General features: G+C 36.6%; 1 long non-coding RNA gene across 4 annotated transcripts in view; it reads left to right on the top strand.

Moving 5' to 3' along the window:
- The first annotated feature begins 398 nt into the window (after positions 1–398).
- LOC104871312 overlaps positions 399–5951 on the top strand; it is a 45163-nt gene continuing 39610 nt past the window's right edge. For all 4 annotated transcript variants that reach the window (XR_782821.2, XR_004518650.1, XR_782820.2 and 1 more), the window contains exon 1: positions 399–525. This is a non-coding gene — a long non-coding RNA (uncharacterized LOC104871312). The remainder of the gene's footprint in view (positions 526–5951) is intronic.

Genomic DNA, 5951 nt, shown 5'->3' with positions numbered 1-5951 from the left:
AAGAAAAGATTTGATAATTTATGTAATGTATTAATATTTCTGAGGCTATGTTTGGATCCTTATAACCATAGATAAACTCAGTTATTTCATTATGTCCTAAAAGTACAAGAGATTATTTTGAATTTTTATGAAACTGGAGTTTGTAAATCAAATTGAACACTCTCAAACCCTGGGCTGCATTTCCATATGTTTGCAGTCTATAGGTATCAAAATGCTCACCTATACTTTAGGGTAAAAAAAAACCCACAACATTTTGCAAAAATTGAATAAATGATCATTCGAAGCAAAAGCATGCAGTTCAAAAGCTAAACCTCCCATTGGAGAACAGAAAATTTAATGAGCTTTTAATGGAATGCAATGCTCAGAGTAGTAAATTATTTGTTAGTTGACGATGCAATCAGCATGCTGATTAAGGTTGCTTGGTTTTTTACTAAACATTAACTGAATGAAAACGGGTAGTCCTTGTTCTGCTTGGGGGGCTTTAAGGAAGCAAATGGACTTTCAGAACAGAGATTGTCAATAAAGGTGAGTGCACTCCAGGTGTCATTTGAATATGATGATAAAATACTAGTGATAAATATTTAAAAGCATTTTAAATCCACAATGTTCGCCTAGTGTATTGTGGACTCTGTTTAAAGAAACAGTGGGCCTTAGCAGGCCTAACAACAATCCCTCTATCTCTCTCTAGAAAGAAATATCTAGATCTGCTTTCTTTTATTGCAAAAGAAAAAAGGGGGGTGGGTATGCTTTGAAAATATAAACCAGCGTAGACTCAGACCAGGAACTGCTTGGGAGTTTGGAATGTAAGCTGAAAAGAAGCAAGAAAAAAAGACAAAAATCAAAACAAAGAAAAAAATATTCCTGTAGTAAATAAGACATCTGCTTCTCTGGATAGATCAAGAAAAAAATTTAATTAAGCAGTTTTGATATTTCAATGCTTTAAAATAATTGCTATTAGAATATATACATAATTTTAAAATCGCAAAATGATGGCATTCTGAGGGCAAAGAGTATCGTGAGATTGGGAGTTGTGTTCTGTCTAATTTAGGAGGTCTGAGAAGAGTAACAGAAAAAACAAAACCTGGAAATAAACTGTGTAATGCTTATTCTGTTGTAAATGTTTAAGATAGAATTTGTAAAAATAGAGTTTTCTGTATTTTAGGCGATGTGTACAATAGCCCTAAATGAGTGCTTCTGAGATTTTTGTTATTAAATCCATTTAAATTACTAGATTTACCCCCCCAGGGGTTTTTGTTTGTTTGTTTTTCTCCCTACCAACTGAAGAATCTTGGATTTGTGGGTTAATTTTCTTTGAGAAGCTACAAAGTCCTTTTTCTATAAATCCCAATTAGTTTCATCTTCGGAGATCTTCTGGCAATGATCAGGTACCCTTAAAATCCGATAAATAACCACCTCTCACTTTTAACTATTCCTGTTTATGACCCAAGAGGTTAAAAGCCTTTGACTGGCATTTGACTTCTGACCTCATATAAATGTTATCTTATCAGTTCCTGCTTGTTAACTTGTATTGAGTGCTTGTCCCTGATGGCTTTTAGATAAAGGGTTGTGGGTTTTTTTTTTTTCCTTTTTTTTTCTTTCTAATATATTTCCTATAGGAACTAAACCATTTGCTTTGTTCTATGCCTAGTTCACTCAAGTCTACACAGCAAACTGCTATAAATCTGTTAGAAAGCACAAAATATACTTTTATTTATTCTCTGAATTATTTTAAATTTAGCTTTATGGGTGGAATTTTACGATTAAAAATAGGCATTGATTATAATTAATAGTAGTAATTAGTGGTGATCTTAATCCTTTAATATGTTTGTTGAGAAGCTGATTAGCTTCGTATTCTCTTTATAAAAAAAATATAAGAAAATTTTTAGAAAAGCAAGTTGAGCTTTGCGTTTGGTACCAGCATGAGATGAGTTAGAGAGATAATTTATGGAAATCTTGTCTCCCTAGACTTCAGAAGTCCGCCTAATGAGAGAGTCATCAGTAAGATATATCTTTTTTAAAAAATCGAATCCAGACCATGAACAGTGCTTTTTCTAACCTTTGGGGAGGAAGGTGGTGGCCCGCAGCCCTCCTTTGCCCTTCTATCCTAAGAATTAGGAGGGATTTTGGCCTTTTATTGCATCTGCAGCCGTGGGTATGGTTCACACATTCAAGTGTGTATGTGTGTGAGTCTACTGACTGTGCACAAACCTAAATACATTTGAATGTTTGCATTTTAATCTGCCTCCATACCTCCATGGCATCAGGAGGGCATTCTGGGCAGATGTTGGTGCCTCTGAGGCTGCCTCATTTGCAAATGACCTACAATGTGATTTCTAAACAAAATATTGCATTAATTTTTATGTGGAAAACAGGCAGCAAGGAGGGGAAGGAGGAAGTGGCAGCCATCTTGGAATCATTTTGCCTTTTAGCCCCATTCTTTCTCCTCCTGAAGCGCAATAATTAGAATATTATCTTTATTTTTAATTGGCCCTCAATGCAAAGCCAGAGGCATGTTGAAGAGACCTTTGTATTTGTGTTTGGAATAGAAAAAAAGTTGTAACCTCTTTGGACTTTAAATAATAACTGCGACTATAGACAAACTGCACCTATTATTCTCTATCCTTCTAAATAAATATACATATAAATGAAGCATATGCCACAGCTTGTAAGAGACCTGTACAAAACCTATTAAGGGAAACAAATGTCTATTTGGACCATTCATTTGCCGCTATCTAAAGAATTAATATGTTAGTAAAGTTGTCTGCCCTCCCTCCTCCCCCACTCTGTGTTTTCTCCCTAAACACACACACCCCACCCTGGAGAGACGGCAACCCTGGAAACTTTTTTCTTTTCTTTTTAAACAGAAATTCCCTTTCTCTTAGATCACAGGCATTTAGGGGAAAAGTGAAAAAGACCAGCTTCGTTTTCTTCCTTTTTTTAATTTAATTTTATTTTTCCGTATGCAGAGCGCTGCAGTGCTCTGTCATGTCCAGCACTGCTTTCATCATGCTCATATTCTAGAAACACGCAGGTTTAGTGCAGTTTGTCCTAACTTTTCATTTCAATCATTGCTTTTCTCAAAGTGGCCACAGTTTAAAGACTGCAAAAGCAGAGGGAAAAGAAATACCACGGCAGGGGGAAAAACAAACTAACCCCCAAACTAGTGCTGGTATTCACAGCATTGACACATTCTCCAATGTTTTCTCTGTAGTTATAACACAAAAGCGCTTTCTTCCCTGTTTTGATGTGTTAACGACGAAAGAGAGAGGACACTTCGAAGTGGCAAAATAAGTATTTGGAAAGCACAGGGGAAATATTTTTCCTTTGAATGTTCAGCTTATGTCCCTAACATGTAGACCTTCTATAGTTTAATATTAATTACATTTTTAATTGGAAAAAGGATGAAAAATTAAATTTAAAGCATACTGTCTCACATCCCCCAGACTTTTAGCTATCTATGTGGCCTTCTTTTTATATACGTCCAGGGCCAGTCTTTCTACTGTTTCTGAAATAGAGAACAAGGATGCTAAGTCCTCTGAGAAGTGTGTGAGCTGATCAATAACAAATGATTGTCTAATCCTGATATTTGGCAGAAGAAACTATAATACTTTTTATTCCTTTGATATCGGTAACCTCACCTAATTTTCTTAGGCAATATTATTATTTAGTGAAACAAGGATTTGAAAGACAAACAGTGACCTGGTTCCTAAACACTCTTCTTTCTACTCCCAGAGTCCCTTAGGATTGTGCTTTGTAGCCTGGATTTTTTTTTTTTTTTTTTTTTTTTTTTTTTTTTTTTTTTTTTTTTTTTTTTTTTTTTTTTTTTTTTTTTTTTTTTTTTTTTTTTTTTTTTTTTTTTTTTTTTTTTTTTTTTTTTTTTTTTTTTTTTTTTTTTTTTTTTTTTTTTTTTTTTTTTTTTTTTTTTTTTTTTTTTTTTTTTTTTTTTTTTTTTTTTTTTTTAAGAAACAACATTTGAATGTGTAGGCTAGATGATTTCAAAAACTGATGAAAGTTACACTACTAAAAAAAAAAAAAAGAAAGTTACACTACTGTTCTTATTGATTTTTAGTTAATATTTTAATATATGGTCATAAATCTCAGTCTACATAGGAAAGAAAAAGTAGTTTAGTTAAACAGTTTTTGTGTCCATCAAAATGAACACCCTCAAAATAAGTTTGATGTAGCATTTTAAAATTGTGGTTAGAAGAATAAGATAGAAGATGAAGGGAAATTAAGGCCCTCTATCTTTCAGCTATATAAAGTTACCTAAGGATGCATTTAAAACACTGCTTATATTTTTGCACTTAGAAGTTTGCCCCAAGAATATATTAAGGAATTTAATCTATTTGATTTTCCCCCCATTTCTTGCCTCAAAAATCAAACCTGTTCTCTTTGGAAAAAAAACAGAGGCTTCTCATGTTATGGACCTGTGTTTCAGCAAAAAAGTTGACAATGTGGTCAGAAATGTCGAAAATTTTAGGATCCAAGTTATTACTGCTGTTCCTTTGTGAAGACTGAGCAGATGGGCTTCTCATTTCATTGGGGCTTTGTCCTCTCTTCTGTGTGTTTTCTTTATTTGTGTAAATTGGCCTTGTCTCTTCCTGCTAGAATGTTTAATCTGGGCACACTCTCCCTGATAGATTCACATTCCTACTGTTCCCACTAGTTTGGAGTTTGGCATAGAAGGTGGTTTTCCTTACTTTAAAAGCTTTGCAATTCAGATTGAGAGCCAAGACCTTTTCTGTCCATCTGGACGTACTCAAAGGTCACACCCAAGATCATCAGCCATGTATTTATTCTTCTGATGGGAAAAATGATGAAATCACATCCACAAGCATCTGAGAGGAGAGGTACAGCCTGGACACATGCCTTGTCCCCCTCTTGTCCTGGTGTGCTCTGGAGAATGAATACATTCACCCCAAAGTTGATGCTTCGAAGTGACCAGTCAGATGCTAGCAGGTCAGCTGGACAGAGGGTGCATAAATCAGAGAAATGTTGGTGGAGTTGAAAGGGAAGGTAGTCCAGCCTGAGGGGAGCCCCGTAAATCTCTCTCAGAGCTTTGTTCCTGGTGGAGAGTGGGGGTGCGGAGTTGGGTAGCTTGGGGCTGTGGGCTGTTATTAATGCCATGGCCCTCCTGCAGTGGGTGCTAACTTGTCCATGAGAGCTGCCGCCACCCTTCCCAAACATCGGGTGCTTGGAAAAGTCAAGCACGGCTGAGCCCTGATTTTCATTTAATAGGCAAAACCAAGATGCATTGGGTCTATGATGATAGGACAGCTCCCTTGAAAAGATGATTTGAACTACAGAGGCATTCATTTAGGGCTAGCAATGTTGCAAAAGGGCCTGCTAGAAATTAGCAGCCTGTCCTGGTATTTGGAGAGCAAGAATGACAACTTATTGGAAGTTCTCAAGGAATCATTTATATTTCACACTCCACTAGGCAGCTGATTTGAGATTGTCTGTTAGCATAACAAAGGCTTTGAGCCTGTGAACTTCAGAAACCTTTCGACCTCTTAGCTGCTGGCATGAATAGCCCCCAGTCCTGCCTATAGAGATCTCCCAAAGCTCCCCTGTTCGTGGCTAAATTGTTAATCAGGGTAATTTAATATAGTTTTCAATATGCCTCATCTCTTATTGGGAAAGGTATTCACAGCTTCCCTACCCCTGAAAAAAAAAAGTTCTTTTATTCAAGTGTGAGAGGGGCAGCTGCAGACAGACCCCCATCTTCTCCCCCCACTCCTCCTTCCCAGCAGCAACCACAGGCCAGGGCCAGAAAGAGAAACTGGAATGACAATCCCCTTGCCTGCCCCTCCGCCCTGAACCTGAAACTCCAGCCTGTTTATGCCCGGGAAGCGACAAAACAAAAACCCAAAACCCAAGGCTCAGCCATAACTGAAATGTCAGAGCCAACACACACACACACACACACACACACACACACACACACACAC

Source organism: Fukomys damarensis, unplaced genomic scaffold, assembly GCF_012274545.1.
Source record: "Fukomys damarensis isolate Sample0158 unplaced genomic scaffold, DMR_v1.0_HiC HiC_scaffold_3, whole genome shotgun sequence".
Classification (NCBI taxonomy): Eukaryota; Metazoa; Chordata; class Mammalia; order Rodentia; family Bathyergidae; genus Fukomys; species Fukomys damarensis.
The sequence above is the reverse complement of the archived record's forward strand: the minus strand, read 5'-3'. Positions and strand labels throughout refer to the sequence as shown.